The following is a 20,156-nucleotide window of genomic DNA, read 5'->3' as shown; positions in this document are numbered from 1 at the left end:
GGAACTCTGCTTAGGATTGGCACTGTTAATCACTTAAAACTTAGATTGCTTTCAAATAGGCTTTTTACCTGAGTTTTGCTGCCAACGTGCAGCTTTTTTTATACCTTTCTCACACAAATAGTCTAATCTGTTTTCCTTCTGTGTATTCTTCATGAAATTTTCCAAACTACCTTTGACACAGTGTGTGTGGGTTGTGTGTTCCCAGACTGTTCCCTAGTCTGGCATTTCCGCTAAAAATCCTGTGCTCTCTTTGCAGACTTCATCTCCTAGCAAGAAATTTATGAAGGGGCTGTTTTGCCCCTGCAGACTAACCTGAGACAACTGCAGTGCATTCCTTTTAAAGCTGACTCTTCCATTCCCTCTTCCTCCTTTTAAAATATCTGTTCCCACCTGGCTTCAAACAAAGATAAGGCAGCAAATGAAAAAAATTAGGGTATGGTGGTAGTATGAAAGTGCCATGTATCAGTATATAAAATTGTATTAGTTGGCACTGGTATGGAATTAATAAAGGAAAATGCCTCAGTTTTTTTTATAAGCGACACTGCTAATACTTGAGAAAGAGAGAGCGAAACGAAAACAGTTGTACTTTATGCCACTTTAGCACATGCAGCTTAATTTTTTGCCACATTAAAGGCAGGAAAAAATAAACATTGAAATTAGAAAACAAATTTTGTACTAAAGAAAAAAGTTGGACAGCAGTCTCATATAGTTACAATATTGTTAAACTATAAAATTGAAAACACTTATTTCTAATAATTTATTATCCAAACACATTATAGTATTTTAACTGTTGGTGAAATGATTCACTTTTAAATAATAAACACATTATTAAAAATATGAATAATAATAGTAACAACAACATTTGATTTATAACTTAATGTTCACTTAGAGCGGTTTACAAAGTATGTTTTATTATCCCCACAACTATCACCCTGTGAGGTGGGTGGGGCTGAGAGAGCTCCGAGAAGCTGTGACTGACCCAAGGTCACCCAGCTGGCTTCAAGTGGAGGAGTGGGGAATCAAACCTGGTTCTCCGGATTAGAGTACTGCTACTCTTAACCACTACACCAAATACGTTGCATATTTATACAACATACACAAGAATTATCATTATCTAAGCCTGTAGATTGTCTTATATTGAATTTTTCACACTATATGTTTTGTCTAAAACCTTATAAAAATTATTGTACTAATTCAAAAGTATTTTCAGGAGTATTATTATTGTCATTATTATTATAGTTTAATAATAGCATTATAATAATATAATAACTAATTTGTTCCTGATTTTTTCTATGATTTTTAATGGGCACTGACCTTTCTAATCCTGCCAGCTTTTCAGCAGGCAAAAGAACCCTCTTCTGTCCACAGAAATGGCTATGCTAGGGATTTCGGGAAAGGGGCTGCAGTGAAAAAGGGAATCAGGCAAAATCAGCTAGAAAAGCTGGTAGGATCCAACCTTTTGTCTTCCTTCACCCTAAAAACCTGATTGGAAGAAAGTGCCATTAACTTTAGTAAATAAATAAGCAAATTCAAAACTTGGCAAAACTTGCTACTATTAGAATAGTCCCATTTCCTTGGGAGTAAACCCATTCAACAGACCAAAGTACAATTCAGAGTAGACAAGTTGTGGATTGTTAAATATTATATTGTTGTTAAGTATATTGTTAAATATATGTTGTTAAATATATTGTTTAGAGACAAAGAAAGATACATTTATTGTTAGTTACAGATTTCTGTTTGGATAAATCTCATTGGGCTTCGAAGTAGAAACATCAATCATTCAGCAAGCACAAACTGGGAAATGTTACAATTCAGCCTAACCATGTTCCTTTGCTCTGACTTGTCCCTATCCACTTAACATAAAAACCTTGCTTGGGTTGTTCATCAGTAACTTGGATTTTATTTTTATTTTTAGATTTTATTTAAGAAGTAGAAAAGAACAATTAATAGTGCATACAACTTGGACTATATTCTCCGCCTATAAACCAGATCTTCAAAACTGAAATGGGTGAGGATACTACCATCCATTTTCTGAATCATTGGTTTTTTTTCCGGCCACAAAAATATCCACTAATAAGGGGCAACAAACCACAAACCCCATATAAATTAAACGAAGCCATGAATTTGCATATTGCATATTGCACATCATCACAAGAGCCTACATATGTTTTGTTAGAATAACACAAGATAAAATCTTCTAGCAATGCAATCCTATGAAGTTACACATAAGTAAGCCCACAGATTTTCATGGATTGGGGTATAGTATAGTTTACTGTTATGATCCAAGAAGTCAAAATCAAAGTCATAAAGACATATACATTAAATTCAGGTCATAGATGTAAAAATGTAGGATACAGATATAAAAATATACTGTACGTGAAATATGTTTCTTAATTAATATTGCTAGGATAAAACCATAGTCTTCTGCCTAATTAAGCATGCCAGGGCAAAAAATCTAGCTACTTTAAAAGATATTTCATTATAACAATCACCAAGCAAGAGTGAAATATAAAATTGATTTGATCTACCAGGGTAATTGTGCAGAAGTAGAGTAATATATACTAGGGATGTGTGCTTCGGGTTCAGGATCCGGGTTTTTAATCCGAATTGGGCCCATTCAGGATGTTTTGGCATTCTCAAATCACCCTCAGCATTGCTGAAGTGATTTGGGAATACCAAAGCAAAGCTTACCGAAGCATTTTGGAATGCTTTGTTAAGCTTCGGGTAGCGTGGAAGCAGTTTTTCCCTTGCCATTCCTAAAGAACGTCAAGAGTAGAGATGGGCACGAAATAAAACACAGAACAAAATTCCAAATGGAACCGTTGGTTCGTTTGCAAAGAAACGTGTTCCGTGTCTCCATGTTTTTACAGAACAAATTTACCTACTGTTCCGTTGCTGCTTTGGAAAGCCAGACACTTTGGAGCCATTCACTCCATCGCCCAGGCAAAGGTAGCAGTCTTTAGGTTGCCCCCAATCTGAGGCTTCCACACTTGATTGACAGCTGTCTTTGCCAAGTAGAGTGCTTCCATTTCTGGCCAATCCAGCCAGGAAAAGGGGGGGAGAGTGAGAATCTCTAAGGCACCTGAGGAGATTGGCCTTTAGCAGCCATGGTAACACCAATCTTTTCCTCCAAAACCATTTTAGGCAGGTCTTTCTGCCAACCAAAGTTCTCCTGCGTTGTTCAATCTTGGCTTTTCCCGTAATTAGGGGAAGCCATGTGACTCCTGGTTTCATTTTCTCCAGAAAGTAGGTTAGAGCTGGCTGTATTGCCAGGAACTTGGGATCTTTGGCCTGCACTGCAGTGCACGTCTTGCTTCTTGAAAAGGGACTGAAAAGTCTCTTTTCTTTTCTCCTGCCCGCAGACTCACCACCGCACAGGTTGCTCTACTATCTGCAGGCTCACCCTTGCACGCCTCTCCAGTGCAGCTCGCTTGTGCTTTGTGCAGAACATCAGCACCCACACTGTGATTATTTGTGAGCACCTGTGTAGCCAGGTCCAGTGACTGGGTGGAGGTGGGTTTGGGGGCTGCCTGCTGACTCACAACCACACAGGTTGCTCTACTGTCTGCAGGCTCCCCACTTGCACGCTTCTGTAGTGCTTGAATGCTTTGCGCACACCATCAGCGCCCACACTGTTTTTTTTAATTTTGAGCACCTGTAGCTGGGGCCAGTGACTGAGTGAAAGTGGTTTTGGGGGCTGCCCATTGACTCACAACCGCACGGGTTGCTCTACTGTCTGTAGGCTCCCTACTTATATGCTTTTCTAGTGCAGCTCACTTTTGCTTTGCGCACACACCATCAATGCCCACACTTTTTTTTTTGTTTTGAGCACCTGTGTAGCTGGGGCCAGTGACTGGGTAGAGGCTGGTTTTGGGGCCGGACATCTCCCCGAGCCTGCCTGCGAGGAGGGAGTGGCCACCGATATGACCCACGTCTGGGGGTCCATCACTTCAAATGGAGGCATAAGGCAATTGCCATTGATGGCTCCAATTCTACTGAATGGAACTTTCTTGGGGGCACCAGCTTTGGGGCTCTATAACTCTGAGATCCGTACCACGAAACTTGGAGGGTGGCTGGAGAAGATCCTGCTGAAAACTCCCTGCGAGTTTGGGCTCTCTGAGTGTGAAGGGGGCCAGTCCTGGGCTCAGACAAATCCCGAACCTCAAACCAGTTTGGGAACTGGTTGAACTTCGTAAGTTCGTGGTTCACGTTCCGTGAAAATGAACGAACCATGAACCAACCGGTTTGTTTTTTTCCTGTTCCGTGCCCATCTCTAGTCAAGAGGAAAGTGCTTCCTTCTTTGGCCCCCCTGAAGTCCAATCTCCCTGAAACTTAGGTGGTTGTGAGAGGAAGGTTAGCAGAGGGTCCTCTGAAAATGTGGGATTATTTGGTAAGAAAATGGCCCCCGGATAACCAGGAATGGCATTTCCCATTGGAAACTGGCTGAATCTTACCGAATAATCCCTAAGTAGTTAAAATACTCGAATTTTTTTCCCTCTTCAGTAAACCCGAAGCAGGAAAACCAAATCTTTTTTTGGTGCACACTCCTAATATATACGTTCCGAATGTTCTGGTAAAGCTTCCAGTATAAGAGGACATGCTCAATAGTTTATACCATGCCAGAGTGGCATGGACAGGGATGTTTCTCATATGGAATGTGAGTGTATCTCCCATCCAGAAGGGCAGATGGGAGAACATTAAGTCGAGCAAGGGTAAAAATTCTACATGAGGGCAGAATAAAGTTTTGGTTGCAGCTCCCCACTGCTGGGACAAGGTGAGCTCCAGATCTATCCAACTGGAGGAAAATATCCCACAGTCTCTGATTATTGTTCTGGCTCCTTGATAGTCCGGATGTAGGAGTGCTGTACTAGAGAAACATAAAAGTTGGAGTTTGTCCTCTATTGCTCCCATCTACTTTGATCGAAAGCTATCCACAAAAATTAAGCAAGTTAATCTAAAGGGAGAAAAGTTTAATTTCAATCAGAAACATATAGCTTGCAACCAGGCCTGCCTCTAATCTGAGCAGAGCACTGGGCACACACCAAGGTACTCCAAATAAGGATCTTGGAAATTTTGACTGAAGAGCTTCCAGCCTAGAATAATCATATAAACAGACCTGTGATCCATACATGAGCTGAAGTATCACTTTACCATGAAAGACTTTCAGTATATATGGAATATGGGATTCCTCTTTCGTATGGAAAAATCTTAATGTTGCTAAGGCTGATCTTTGGGCAGATTCCGTTACCTGCGAAAGTTGGGCAACCTATGAATCAGTTGATTGAAAGGCAACGCTGAACACTTTGAGTCGGTCTATCTTGTGACCATCTATCTGCCACCTGTGCTTTACAAACCTTCTGGCAAATATGAGTATTTTTGTTTTGGAGAAATTTGATTGTTAAGTGCTCTTCTTTACAGTATAAAGTGAGTGCCCAGAGGGTTCTTCTCAACCTTACTTCAGTATATGACAAGATAGCAGTGTCGTCTGCATATAAGAGTGTAGCAATTGGCCTGTTCGCCATGTTTGGTGGGTGAAAGTCAGGCTTGGATAGAGTCTGCACCATCAAACTGATATAGAAGTTGAACAAGTTAGTGGATTTAGAAGAGTGTGACTTTGTTTAGGATTGCACTGTAAATTACTAGTGACACCTATTAGTCTACTTTTTCCACAAACTAAAGGGTTTTTTTTAATTTACTTTTTTTCCAGAAGCTAATATTCATGTTGGTATTTCTATATTTAAATATTAAAGAATTCTAGAATTTAAAGAATGAGTTGGTATAGTAATGTGTACAGTCTATTTTATCTATCACATCTGTAGGTAGGGCAGAAGCTCTCTGGGCCATATGCCATATGGGGGGCACAAGAAGTTAGAGGTGGGGCATCAGTTCATAGTGCCTCCCACAAACTCTGCAGACAAGTGCTTGGTAAAAAAATTTTATTACACTTTACTCCAGATTCTTCTGGACCACTTCCTTTAAGGCCCTTCCTGACATCTGGACTTGACCCCTTAAATGGGCCCTTCCTCCTCTCCAGTGCTCCTAGGCCCTCCAAAGAATCAGGGGCATGCCGTCTCAGCCAGCTGTGGCCATTACAACCAAGCTATTAGCAGTCAGACCCCGCCCCCTCTTCACGCTGTGAGGGCAGTTACTAATGCAATATCATAAACCCCTTTCTCATATGCCATAAGTCCAAGGCACTGCCTGGCAGGCAGAGTGAATGCCAACCAGACAGGATCTTGGGAAATTACCAGAACATGAGTCACAGGTGGTTGACTGACTGACTGCCCCTCCACAGCCAAAGAGACAGATATTGAGGCTTCCTGAGAAAACCCCTGTCTAAACTCATCAACACCTTCCTATATCTCCCCACATCCATATACCCTAATAAAAGCTATTCAGCTTACCTGATAGCTTTTCACATCCAGTGCTTACCAGGTCATCAAGCGATATTCTCACCTTTAGTCTATCCCAGATAGGAACCATCAAACCTCTCCACACTTATTGTTCTACTGCCACACAAACCATTAAGCCATTATTTTTGGAGCAAGACATCATCTAGTCCCAGGGAACGTTTTGCCCTATAATTGGGCTCTCTCAGCCATGTGCTGTATGTGTGTGTGTTCTGGAACCCATCCACACACATCCAAATTCATTCTCTTCCCTCTTCTCTCTGTGAAACTGATTGTTTTGCTGCCTCCATGGACCTCTACTCTTCAATACTAGTAAGTATCACCCTCCCTGAACTGCTTTCTCCCCTTTTCTTCACTGATTTCCTCTTAGTTTTATGTGTGCTGAGTGTATTTGTTATTGCCCGTTTTATTTTTTTTTAAAAAAAAAACTTTCCAGTTGAACATCTGCCTGACTTATTTGAGAGTTCTCTAAGGAAATAATTCCCGTATGCATTGGTGTAGATACCTAGTTACCCCCCTCTCGATTGTCTCCTTTAATGCTAATTCCCCCAACTAATTAAGGAAACCTCCTATCTGAGTAACAAAGCAGCCCCTTCCCACAGCATTAGTCCCTGGCCACACCTGCACAATGGGCTTCCTCTGCTTTTCTGTTTCTTCAGTCCAGGTTTGCAAGTCTTTATCAGGCCCTGCCAAGGTTAGGGCACTAAACAACTCCAGTCTCACTGGGCCTTTGGCTGGGTGGGTTTATTTAGGCTGTGCCCCCCACCTTCGCACTATCACAACATCCAAATTAAGCCCTTTATCTAATGAACTTACAGCATCACACAAGAGAGATACTGAGTTACCCATAATATCTATTCATCTGGATATATATTTGGGAAGAAGGTTCAACTCTTCTATACTCTTAACTGAAAATGCAAAATGACTACAAATGTAAACATGGTACAAATTTCAAGTGCAAAAGAAATGCTACTGAATGGTATCTCTTTTGGATCATGCAAATATTCAAGGCCAGAAAAGATAAAATGCCTGGAAGAAACAAGCTGATTTAACCAAAGTGGAGGTTTATACATTAGCACTCCTTCTACAAAGTGTTACAGTCTAAACATGCATTAATATTCATAACATATTAACAAACTCCTCACCAAATAACCCTATTGTGTGTTCATGACAAGTAATAGTTTTGCTCAGTACTGAAGAGCTGACACTAATCTGTTTAACGAGACACACATGCACAAGAGTCAACTAATAATTATACAGTGTCATTCATAAAAGGAAAAATGGATATTATGTCAAGCTCATTACTACTGCTTTTTTATTGGCACAACCCACCGGGGAGGGGGGAGGCAAAAGTACAATATTCATAAAAAACACAGCAAAACACGTTTTAGATTACCTCCCCCCTCCCCATCTGAGACTTCTCAGAAGCAGTATGAGAAGATTTATTTCCTACTTGTGTTTCAGAAAATCAAGAGCAGCTTACACGAGGATTCTAGACATATGGCACATTTCATCTACTTGAATCATGCCCTCCCTCCAATTAGCAGTAGTCCTATGCCTGCATGATCATTCACCACATGGGGAGGTAAAGCAGTAATGAACATGGGCCACACCTCACCCCTTGCCACAATGTGATCACAGAATGGCCTGCTCGGGGCAAACACATGGTCAAAGTGATGTCTGTACACACCCTTCTTGTGCTCACGCAGGCACTTCCTCCACATGTCCACTCATGCAGACTACTCAGTGATTGTGTGAAGGTGGGGTGAAGGACCAGCACCCTCATGCCTGCTCTGCTTCCTTGTGCAGTGTATAGTTATGTAGATGACTCATCAGGCTAGATGTCACACCCATCTGGTATACCTATGCATCCCAGATTATGGAAACAAGTCACTGGGAAGGACTCTTGCCATCAGGCCCACATTTTGTGAGCTTCTCTGAGCACCCGACTAGCCACTGTTGAAAATGCACCGCTGGGCCAGATGGACTTCTGGTCTGATATGGTAGGGCCCACTTACCCAGTGGCATCCCTAGAGAGGCAGCCTGAGGACAGACACAGCCTTGAAACATGAAGACCAACAGCGGGGAGTGGTCAGTCACCACACAATGCTCCCCAGCTTAAAGAGGAGTCATGTCAGCCTATGATGTCACTGGCTGGTGCCTGGGCAATTCCTGTGATGCTAGGCCCCAGGCAAGGCTCAATGAAAATGCCAGCATCCACGGGGGCTGGCAGGACGGTCCTGGTGCAACAAACAATGGTAGTGGCACCCACCCAGGAAGCCCCAATACAACTGGGTGACGAGAGGAGCCATGACCAAAAGAGGGCCCAAGCAATAACCTAGCTGGGATGTGGCAACAGCCTGGGTCAAGTGATTCTCCAACCCCTTTGGAGAACAGAGGGGCTGGTCCAGGGCACCAAGAGGGCAAGATTCCCAGGAAGATGCTGCAGAGGACTAGTGTGCTGCCAAAAACCTCTCTTGCACTTCCATTCTGAGGCCTAGGGAAGCCCGGGGCAATGCAGCAGCAGAGCCAGAAGCAGGGAGGCAGCTCCATTTGATGGGGTTCCTCACACCTGTGTTTGAAAGGAATCCTCTCCATTGTTACTGGGGAATGACTGCCCCAACCCTTCTTTTATCAGCATGAGTTTATCTGTAGTATTTTGAGAGAATAATTTCATAGTATTATTTGTAAAGTACACTATGTGGTAATGTATAAAGCCTCCCAGAGACATTAACAGTATAATCCTAAACAGAGTTACACTCTTCCAAGTCCTTCATAGTTGATGGGCTTGGAAGGGTGTAATTTTGGTTAGGATTGAACTGTAAGTCTCCCTTTCTACTGGGACTCCACTCTGGTTTGTTCCTCAACCTATACTGTTCAAAAAAGTTTTAAAGTGGCTTTCAGTTCTAGACTGTATCTCTTCACAAAAGGGGCTTTTTGACGATGAAAATGGAAATAAGTGTCCTCTACCCCTTTCCTGCATTGAAGACTTTGCACAATTTGTTCACTGTCTTTCTGAGGCTCAGAAACAGACAAAGTCTCTACCCTAGTCTTGATCAGGGAGAGGAAATCTCTTTGTCTTAGCTGAGCAGCAACACAGCCTCTTGGCTCATCTCAAGACAAAGAGATTTCCCCTCTCTTCTCAAGACTATAGAGAAAGGTAGTGGATTTAAGAGTGGGGCTATTAGATATAAGGGGAGACATCAATGTTATATTTTGTTATAATGATTTCTAAATACATAAAATTCTAGAATTACGGAGTCAAGAAATTTGAAAAAAAAGGCCAATGGGCATTCAGCTGAATATCATTATATGAGATGTTAGTTCTGCCTCAGCTAATTGATGATTACCAACTACAACAACCCAGAAACAATGATTTCAATGGCAAAAAAGATGTAACAGAGTTCATATCAGACAAAAAGAAAGCAAAGGTATTAATTTTACAGAACTAGAAACAGCAAGAAAGTCTGTCTATACCCAATCTTGAAGTATATTTGTTGAAGCCCCCTTGTCCCACAAGAAGGCTCTGGGTGCAACTCCAGAGCAAAACAAGCAGAACTGAGTTACTACCAGTCTTTCTGACTAACCCTCAGCTGTGGATCCAAAAGACAAGTCTCCAATCCTACCAAGTATTAAACAAAAGGTTTAAACAAGTATTAACCAAGAAGTAAACCCTTCAATGTAGGACACCTGTAGGCTGAGTTCCACAAAACAATTACTGTAGACAAAATAGGCCAGAGCACTAGAGGTAGACTGAAGCTTCAAAAACTAAATAACATCACTGAAGTATAATTAATAAAATGTATTAAGAAAGGTACAAAAGAATACAATTATTAAAACATTGCAAAACAGAAGAGAAAACAATAAAACTAAATGGCTATAATAAAGTAGTTTTTTTTAAAAAAATTTATTGGTGAGTATACTTTTTTTTTTTTTAATTTTAAACTTTATTAACAGTAAGGCATAACAACATCAACTGTAGGAATATATATCATAAAACAATACACAAAACGATTTCCATATTACAACTGGAACATAAGAAGAGGTTTCCAATACATATACCTTAGGTGTCATACTTTAACTAGTCTGCAAGCATACAATAAAAGACATTTGTTGAACTGTATTTCACGGGCAAGATAGCATAACTATCCCAGTACCACAATGGCTCCTTGACCATTCACACTTCTGGGTTTATGATCGCTTGAAAGGGCAGCTGAGATGATAAGAACTCATTTTTGGTGAGGTGGTCCAAGAAGGGGAACCACTTGGCAGCAAAGTCAGATGGTTTCAATGGGTTTGTAGAGAGTCGCAATCTGTCAGATATTTTTTCCATTATAAGGTGGTCCCACACCATCCTATACCACATGTGAAAATTTGGGGGGACTGGTGACTTCCATTTAGTTGCAATCGCATTTTTGGCTGCGATCAGGAGTGTGCGAATTAGGTCCCTTCTTTGGCGAGGTATAGTGGAATCAGTCCAGATATCCAGAAAGATTAACTCAGGGCTAGGAGGAATAACGTGGGAAGTGATGATTTTGATCTCGTTGAGAACAAGGCGCCAGAATCCTTGTATGGGTTGGCATCTCCACCATACGTGAATAAACGTTCCCTGCTCACCGCACCCTTTCCAGCAAAGAGGGGATCTTTTGGGGTCTATTCTAGCCAACTGGTGTGGGGTAAGATACCACCTGTGGAGGATTTTATAATTTTGTAGTTTGGAGTTGATGACCGGGGTGTTTAACAATTTGGAGGACCAGACCCGCTCCCAGTCAGACTGTGAGATATCGACCTCGCAATCTTGTTGCCATTTGCCTTTTAATGTCATATTCTGTTCAGTATGGGAGTTTATCAGCATGTTGTAGAATTTGGACAAGAGTCCTTTGCGGGAGAGAGAGTCGGATTCAAGAATCCGCTCAAATTCCAACATAGATTTTGATAAGACTCGCCTCATGTCCAGGCTTCTTACAAAGTAGGTTAACTGAAAGTAGAAGTACCACGGAACCTCTCTACCTATTTTGCGGGCTAGTTCTGTTTTATCCAAGATGCCAGTTTTAGAGGCTATATCTGTCAGCCTTTTGTTCCTAAGGCACTCCCAGGCTGCTGCGCCAGTACTAGTGAGTTGAGGTGGTACCCCGTCATGTGCGGTCATTAGTGAGAGTCGAGAGATTTTAGGTAGCAGTTTGGACCTATGTTTATCCCAGAGCTTCAAAAGGGCCTTGAGGAAGATGTTCCCATTTGGTGTAGGGGGGCGGTGGGCAATATTGGTCCAGAATAATTCACCAATCGTTTGAGTTTGGTGATGTGGGCGCAGCACTTCCATCCAGTCAAGGTGTGTGTTATGGTGCAGGATTTGAGCTATGTCCGTCAGTCTAGCTGCCGTATAGTACATACCGATATCAGGGAAGTTAAATCCCCCCCTGGAGCGTTTGGCCCTTAGGATCTTAAAAGCTATTCTGGGACGCTTATGATCCCAAAGAAACCTAGTAAGGGATGTTTGCCACTGGGCCAGTAAGTGATGAGGAATATCTATTGGGACCGTTCGGAAAAGAAATATTAGCTGTGGAAGGATGAAGGATTTAACCAAGTTGTATCTTTCGAACCAAGATAATGTTTGCTTGTTCCATTTGAATAAAGTGTCTTTAATTCCTTTCATTATCAACAGGTGATTGAGTCGGAGAAGGTGGTCCGGGTTTTGGGGAATATTTATGCCCAGGTAATGCAAGTGGGACTGAGCCCATTGATATGGGAAGAGCCGTCTGATCTTATCGCTCAAAGGGTCAGGCAAATTAACGGGGAGAAGACTTGACTTATTTTGGTTAACCTTTAGCCCTGAGATCAGTTCAAACTGAGCTAGTTCTATGTGAAGTTGTTTTAGAGAGTCCAGAGGGTGGGAGATAAACAGCAAAATGTCATCTGCGAAGAGACATAGTTTAAAAGTGGTATTATTAATATGTATACCTTGGATTTGCTCGTTGGACCTTATGGCTTCAGCAAGGGGCTCAATTGCTAAAGCAAAGAGGATGGGAGACAGTGGGCAGCCTTGTCGTGTGCCCCTACAAAGGGTCAGTGTGCGCGATGAGACACCATTGGTTTTAATAGTTGCCCAGGGACGGTCGTATATGGCCTCAATCACGTGTCGGAAGTCAGGACCAAAATCCATGTGGGACAGAAGCTCTTGCAGGTAAGTGATTTCAAGAGAGTCAAATGCCTTTTCTAAATCTAGAGAAAGGAATAGTAGGTGTTGATCGTAATGTTTGCTATAAGACAATATATTTAAGGCTTTGTAGATGTTCTCTGAGATATCTCTGTTGGGGATAAAGCCAATTTGGTCCCTACAAATATATTCCCCTATAAAGGAGTTCAGCCGTTTCGCCAGAATCGAGGTAAAGATTTTGTAATCCGCGTTTAGAAGCGATATGGGCCGATATGAGCCAGGGTTTGAGAGGTCCTTGCCCTCCTTGGGTATTAATGTAATGTTTGCTTCCGACCACGTCCCGGGTAGGGTGCCTAGTGCAAAAATGTCGTTGCAGGCTGAAAGCAAAGGTTGGTGTACTGCTGCCGCAAATTTCTGATAGAATTCTGCCGGGAAGCCATCCGGCCCCGAGGCTTTATTACGTTTCAGGCCTTTGATGGAGTCAAGAAGCTCGACATTGGTGATAGGGCTGTCCATTATTACTTTGTGGGCCTCCGCCAGTTTTTTAATATTTTTGTGTTTGGACAGATATAGTTTGATTTTCTCCTTGTTTGGCTTGGTCGAAGAGTACAACTTGGCATAAAAATCTCTAAATGCATTTACTATTTCCACAGGTCTAGTGAGCACTTGATTATTGGAGTTTTTGATTAGTCTGATATGTCTATTAATCTTTTTGTCTTTTACCTTCCATGATAGGTATCTCAAAGATTTGGGCGAGTGGTGCCAATATTTTTGTTTTAAGTATAAGAGGTTTTTCTGGATCTGTTGAGTTTCAAGAGCCTCTAGTGCTTTGCGCTCGTGCAGCAGCTGCCTATATACTTTTTTACTGCCATTTCTTTTATGTAGACACTCCAGGTTGTTAATTTTGTCAAGCAAGAGCTGTTTCTGCTGTGTTTTAGTCTTACAACAACAAAACAAGAAAAGCACGCCCAAGACGGAAAGAATTTCAACCATGAACAATAATGAAAATGTAAATACAATATTTCATCAAGGTTATACGTTGCTGTACAAAAGTTGAACGTTTCAATACAACATCCATAGGACACACAAAATTAAAGCAGTATACATATATGTCAAATGAATGTCAATTGCTGAGAAAATAATCTGTCCAAATACAATCAATACGCTTCCCAAGTACGCGTGGTAAGATTGAGTACGCTGTGCGCCAAGGGGCAGACACCTATGAAGCTGCTGCAAGGCAAGGCTTGAGCTGCTGCGAGAGAAGGCAACGAGCATCAGCCGGCAAAAAAATTCTTTTTTCTCGTTTCAGACGGAGGGTCCTTCTTCAGGCCACCATATCTAGAAATTAATATCAGACGATAATATCCCCGCTATGTATATTTAGGGAGCCCCAACAAATTCATTAATACTTACATCACAAAATCAAATCAACAATTCATTTTCCAACAATTCATTTTCCAACAAGTCATATCCGTGTGTGTCGAGGTGAGGAGGGTGTGTCATACAACGTAATTTATACCTAATTGAAAACCAAAAGCCCGCTAAAAGATCAAACCGATTAAAGGTACAAGTACAATCAGTTTAAGAGTACAGGCACGTAATTATATATCAACGCCGATCACAAAACGAATACAAATAAATGCAATTACAATTAATCGGTTTAATAAATGAATTAAATAATCTATCCCCATTAAGGAGGCGAAAGGAGGAGAGGCGGAAGGGGAACCACGAGAACGGAGCCGCAAATTGCGAAGACTACTTAGAGGCTTATAGAAAGGAGGAAAATTCTATATGATGATTAAGGCCCGCTGGCATCAGGGACCCAAGTCTGAGGATCCACCTGGTCTCAGACTGTAAAAGAAACCGGTTCCTAAAGCCTGGTTTCGAAACAACTTCCAGGACCGAAAAACGGAAAGGTCTGTCACATGGATGCTGGGCTCTAAGATGTGCATAGAGAGGGAGATCCACTGTCTGAGCTCTACATCTGGAGATGTGTTCCTGAATGCGTGATCGCAGAGGGCGTGAGGTGCAACCAACATAAAGTTGGTTGCAGTCACACGCCAAAAGGTAGACAACATTGGTGGTGCTGCATGTGGAAAAGGATCTAGAATACAGTTGTCTGCCGGTGGTAGGATGAGTGATCTTAGTCAGTTCTACGCTCAATGCGCATACGCTGCAATGACCACAGGGAAAGTGTCCCTGTGGTAAATTAGACACTGTCTTCTTACTGCTAAAGTCTGAATGAACTAAAAGATCCTTCAGACTCTTGGTACGCCGGTAACCAATCTGTGGTAGGTCACTGCATCCAGGCAGGTCTGACACGATATGCCAATTCCTCCTAATCACATTTGAAATGGCGCCCGACAAAGGTGAATAGTCCAGGGCCCAAGTGATTTTATTCAAAGAAGTGTCCCGGCTGCGATACCCCAAAAGTTGGGACCGGGGAGTGGTATCTGCTCTGCGTCTTGCCCTAGCAATAACCCAAGGGGGGTAGCCTCGCGTAGTGAACGCTGAGCTCATACGGGCTGCCTCCTGGCAGTAATCTTGCCAAAATGTCGCGTTTCTCCTAGCGCGTAAGAACTGGCCCACCGGGATATTTTTCTTTAAGACAGGTCGGTGATGGGAAGTGTATTCAAGATACGCCGACCTGTCTGTCGGTTTCCGATAGGGTTTAACCCCTAATTCACCAGTGGGTTGTTTAAAAATAATGACATCGAGGAAAGGAATATTATCCAAACTGCTCTGATGTGTGAACTGAATGTTAGAATCCAGACTATTAATCCACTTCATAAAGTCTATAATTATATCAGAAGAGCGCAGCACACAAAAGATGTCGTCTATGTATCGCCGATAGCAAATCATATCTAAGTGGAAGGGATTAGCTGCCGAGTCATAAATAAATTGCTCCTCCAAATGAGCCATGTACAGTACTGCAATACTGGGGGCCGCAGGACACCCCATAGCGACCCCCTTGGTCTGGTAAAAGAACTGTGAGTCAAATCTAAAATAATTCCTCTCCATGATGATATCTAATAAGTCAAGTAGGAAACTAGTGGGAGGAAAATGGTGAGTACGTTGGTCCAATACCCCTTGTATAACAGTTCTGGCGTCAGGGTGGGGAATGGAAGTATACAGGGCTTGGACATCCATGGTAAGTAGTACCGCTCCCTGTGGGACGTCCATGTCCTCAACCAATTGTATAAGATCGGTGGTGTCTTTAATAAACGATCTAACCTTAACCACAAAGGGTTGTAACAGGTGATCCAAATAAAGCGCTAGAGGTTCAAGGAGGGAATTGCAAGCCGAAATGATCGGTCGGCCGGGGGGCATCCATGTGACAGACCTTTCCGTTTTTCGGTCCTGGAAGTTGTTTCGAAACCAGGCTTTAGGAACCGGTTTCTTTTACAGTCTGAGACCAGGTGGATCCTCAGACTTGGGTCCCTGATGCCAGCGGGCCTTAATCATCATATAGAATTTTCCTCCTTTCTATAAGCCTCTAAGTAGTCTTCGCAATTTGCGGCTCCGTTCTCGTGGTTCCCCTTCCGCCTCTCCTCCTTTCGCCTCCTTAATGGGGATAGATTATTTAATTCATTTATTAAACCGATTAATTGTAATTGCATTTATTTGTATTCGTTTTGTGATCGGCGTTGATATATAATTACGTGCCTGTACTCTTAAACTGATTGTACTTGTACCTTTAATCGGTTTGATCTTTTAGCGGGCTTTTGGTTTTCAATTAGGTATAAATTACGTTGTATGACACACCCTCCTCACCTCGACACACACGGATATGACTTGTTGGAAAATGAATTGTTGGAAAATGAATTGTTGATTTGATTTTGTGATGTAAGTATTAATGAATTTGTTGGGGCTCCCTAAATATACATAGCGGGGATATTATCGTCTGATATTAATTTCTAGATATGGTGGCCTGAAGAAGGACCCTCCGTCTGAAACGAGAAAAAAGAATTTTTTTGCCGGCTGATGCTCGTTGCCTTCTCTCGCAGCAGCTCAAGCCTTGCCTTGCAGCAGCTTCATAGGTGTCTGCCCCTTGGCGCACAGCGTACTCAATCTTACCACGCGTACTTGGGAAGCGTATTGATTGTATTTGGACAGATTATTTTCTCAGCAATTGACATTCATTTGACATATATGTATACTGCTTTAATTTTGTGTGTCCTATGGATGTTGTATTGAAACGTTCAACTTTTGTACAGCAACGTATAACCTTGATGAAATATTGTATTTACATTTTCATTATTGTTCATGGTTGAAATTCTTTCCGTCTTGGGCGTGCTTTTCTTGTTTTGTTGTTGTATCTGTTGCAAGCTAAATACCCCCCTTCTGTGTTGGTGTTTTAGTCTTATACAGGGATGCCGAGAGCGCTATCAACCTCCCCCGTAGCACTGCTTTAAGTGCATCCCACACCGTTTGGGATGAAGTTTGTCCTGTTGGGTTTTCATCCAAGTATTGTTTAATGTATTGTTCTATTGTTTTGGTGGTGCTATCATTAAGTAAGAGGTTCTTATTAAAGGTCCAGTATTTTTCTTTAGGATATTCAGAAGCCAGGGATACCCTACAGTCCACCCAGGCATGATCTGAATATTCTATGTTACCAATCTCAGAGTGGCTCACCCGTTCAGAGAGGTCTGTGGATACAAGAATGTAATCGATTCTCGTGTATACGTTGTGTCGGGAGGAGTAGTAGGTGTAATCCCTAATCAGACTATTTTTCTCCCGCCAGATGTCAGTTAGGTGAAATTGGTTGAGTATCGACAGCAGCTTTGAGTTAGAAGGTGCCGAGCTGAGTTTCCTTTTGGGCTTAGTGGCATTGTGGTTAAATGAGGATTTATCTAATTCACCGCTCACTATATAATTAAGATCCCCACCTACTATCACTGGTCCCTCCTGAAAATCTTGCAGTTTTTGCAGAGTTTCAGCCAAGAAATCTAGTTGGCTTGCGTTAGGGGCGTAAATTGAGGCCATTGTGACATCTGACCAGTCAGCTGACCTTTGATAAACAAGTATCTCCCCCGGGGTCCTTTAGACTAGCTTTGTGTACAAATTGAGTATTTTTAGATAGTAATATCGCCACCCCTCGGGCCTTCGAGGATCCCTTCGCATGAAATTGCATTCCAATCCAGGGGGCCTTGAGTTCTTCATCGTGCAATGCATGCAGATGAGTCTCTTGAATTATAGCAACATCAGCTTTGAGTTTTGCCAATTTTGATAAGACCCTTTTCCTTTTTATGAGATTGTTAAGCCCCCTTAAATTTTGGGTGACAATATGTAAACTTGTTTGCGAAGTCATTGCCAATTAAGTAGTTACCCAGTTGGCGAAGTGTGGAGTCGTGCTGGTCAAAGTGGTACTAGTGGAGTGTCAAAAGCAAGCAGGTCGCGCCTGCTGCAGTAACGCGATACAGTGATAAGGTAGGTCAGTGTAGCAAAAGAAGAAAAAACAGTTAGAACAATGCATTGCCAGCAACCAGTACAGGTTACTGTTTTAACAATCAAGTTCCATTAACACGTCAAATATGAATACAAACTATTATACATTAAGTTCTATTGTGTAATATCATATCCCTGTAGAGAAGCACCCTTCCAATCCTTTAAAGAGAGAAGAATCACAAGATAGTTGATGTCCAGCGGGGTATAAAGTGTAAACTTCCAATATGAGACAATCCCCTTCCCCCTCCCCCTCCCCTAATTCAATCAGGACAAGTAAAGTTGATTCGAGAGAAATAGTGGGATAATTGATGAGACTTCAACTCCCTGTTCCTGTAGTCATATGCAGAGCTGTGAACCTCTTAATGAATAATCAATTTGATAGGTTATAAACAATTAATTGGAAGTTTGTCAGAGGTTTTTTAAGCAATTAAGTTAATACAGATATATATATATACAGTGCCTACAATGATAATCAATGAGAAGTGATCACTCAGGTATTAATTATTAGTAGTGCTTCCTATGTTCCCTAACAAGTCAAAAAGTACAAACTGTGAATCAAATTCCTTCAATCAATGGAAGGCAACCCCCCTCCCCCCTCCCTTATTTAATCAGGATAGTTTAAGTTGATTAGAAGTTAGTAAAAAAGTAATTGATGAAACCCTAATTTCTTGTCCCTATAGTTATAGAGGAAGCCCTGTAGATTCCTTGTGTGTAATCAATCAACTGGTGTGAAATTAATCAAGGAGAGAAATGCTGGTTTTAACTTATAGGATCTATGCAGTATTGTTATATAAGCATGTAGGGTCCATCATGATCCTCGAGAAGAGGCAATCACACTGAAATTAATTATTAGTAAGGCTTCCTATTCCCTCCCCCCGCCCGTCTGCTTGATATGCAATTAATTTAGCTTATATAATCAATGAATTTTGTGGTATGGCTAATCAATATTGGGTATGTGAGGTCAATCAATCAAGGGCAAGCCACCTAGCTTTGTCCTGTATAGTTTTGCCACCCAGGAGTAGTGACAAGCACTATCTACGAAAAGGTATAATAGGAACTCAACGTGCTACACCTTTAAATCAGTACAGCAAGTGAGATCCTTAGCATACCAGAAAACTGCTGTAAGTATCCCCTCGTCTGGTCGATCCCAATACTACCGAAGGGGCTGTTTATTTGATGAGGTAATTAAAGGAAAAGCAAACAGAACTTCACTAATGGAAGTATTAGTTACCCCGTTGCTAGACAGTCTTCAGAAGCTCAGAGTAAAAAGAACTTTTCTGAGCTTCGGCTTCAAGCCGAAAGAAAGGACTGCCTGTAAAAAGGAGCTAAATAGAGCAAAAAGCTCCTCATTGAATCCCACCCCGTTACCCTTTAAATGCAAGCGAGTATTATCTGATTCAAACATTCTACTTCAGATACAAAAGAGAACGACATTCAGAAAAAACTTCCCTCTGAGCTAGGTGTCACGGACGGAGACTTTGCTGTTTTTCTGCGGTGATAGAGGCAAGCTGCGTTTCCTTCGTAGTGAGTTCGCCTCGGTTTCCATGGCGCTTTCAATGCCTAGTTCCTGTAGGAAACGAAGACCATCGTCGGGCGTCGAGATGAAGTGAACCTTGCTGTTGACATTAACTCGGAGTGTGGAGTATCGGGTCCAGCTGTAATCAATTTGGGCCGATCTGAAACCTTCCGTTATAGCTTTAAATTGCCACCTTTTTTCCAGTACTTCAGATGGGAGGTCCGTGAATACATTGATCTTTGCTCCTTTACATGTGAAAAATCGTTTCATTCTGGCCGTTTCAAGGATTTTCTTTCTAATTTTCCAGTCAGCAAATACTGCTACCACATCTCTCGGCCCATTCCTCCTCTCATTATTTTTGGCGCCAATTCTGTATGCCTTAGTAATGATTATGGGTGAACCTTCCTGCAGCTGAAGCTCATTCGCCAGCCATTCCGAGAGAAAATTAGTAAGGTTTATATCTGCCGTAAAAGCCTCCTCCAGCCCCCGGAATTTCAAATTAGAGCTCCGCAGCTGCAATTCAATGTCCAGGATTTTATTTTGGACTTTGCTGTTCTCAGATTGGAGGATTCTAACATCATCTTTTAAAGCCGCAGTTTGAGTCAGGGCTTGGTCCGTCCTCTGAGCT

At 41.9% G+C, this 20,156-nt stretch overlaps 1 protein-coding gene across 1 annotated transcript in view; it reads right to left on the bottom strand.

Moving 5' to 3' along the window:
- The window catches only part of MTA3 (metastasis associated 1 family member 3), a 201,412-nt gene that overhangs the window by 152,379 nt on the left and 28,877 nt on the right, over positions 1 to 20,156 (bottom strand). The window lies entirely within an intron of this gene.

The sequence above is a fragment of the Eublepharis macularius genome, chromosome 1, assembly GCF_028583425.1.
Source record: "Eublepharis macularius isolate TG4126 chromosome 1, MPM_Emac_v1.0, whole genome shotgun sequence".
Taxonomy (NCBI): Eukaryota; Metazoa; Chordata; class Lepidosauria; order Squamata; family Eublepharidae; genus Eublepharis; species Eublepharis macularius.
Note: the sequence above shows the minus strand (reverse complement) of the source record. Positions and strands in the feature narration are given on the sequence as shown.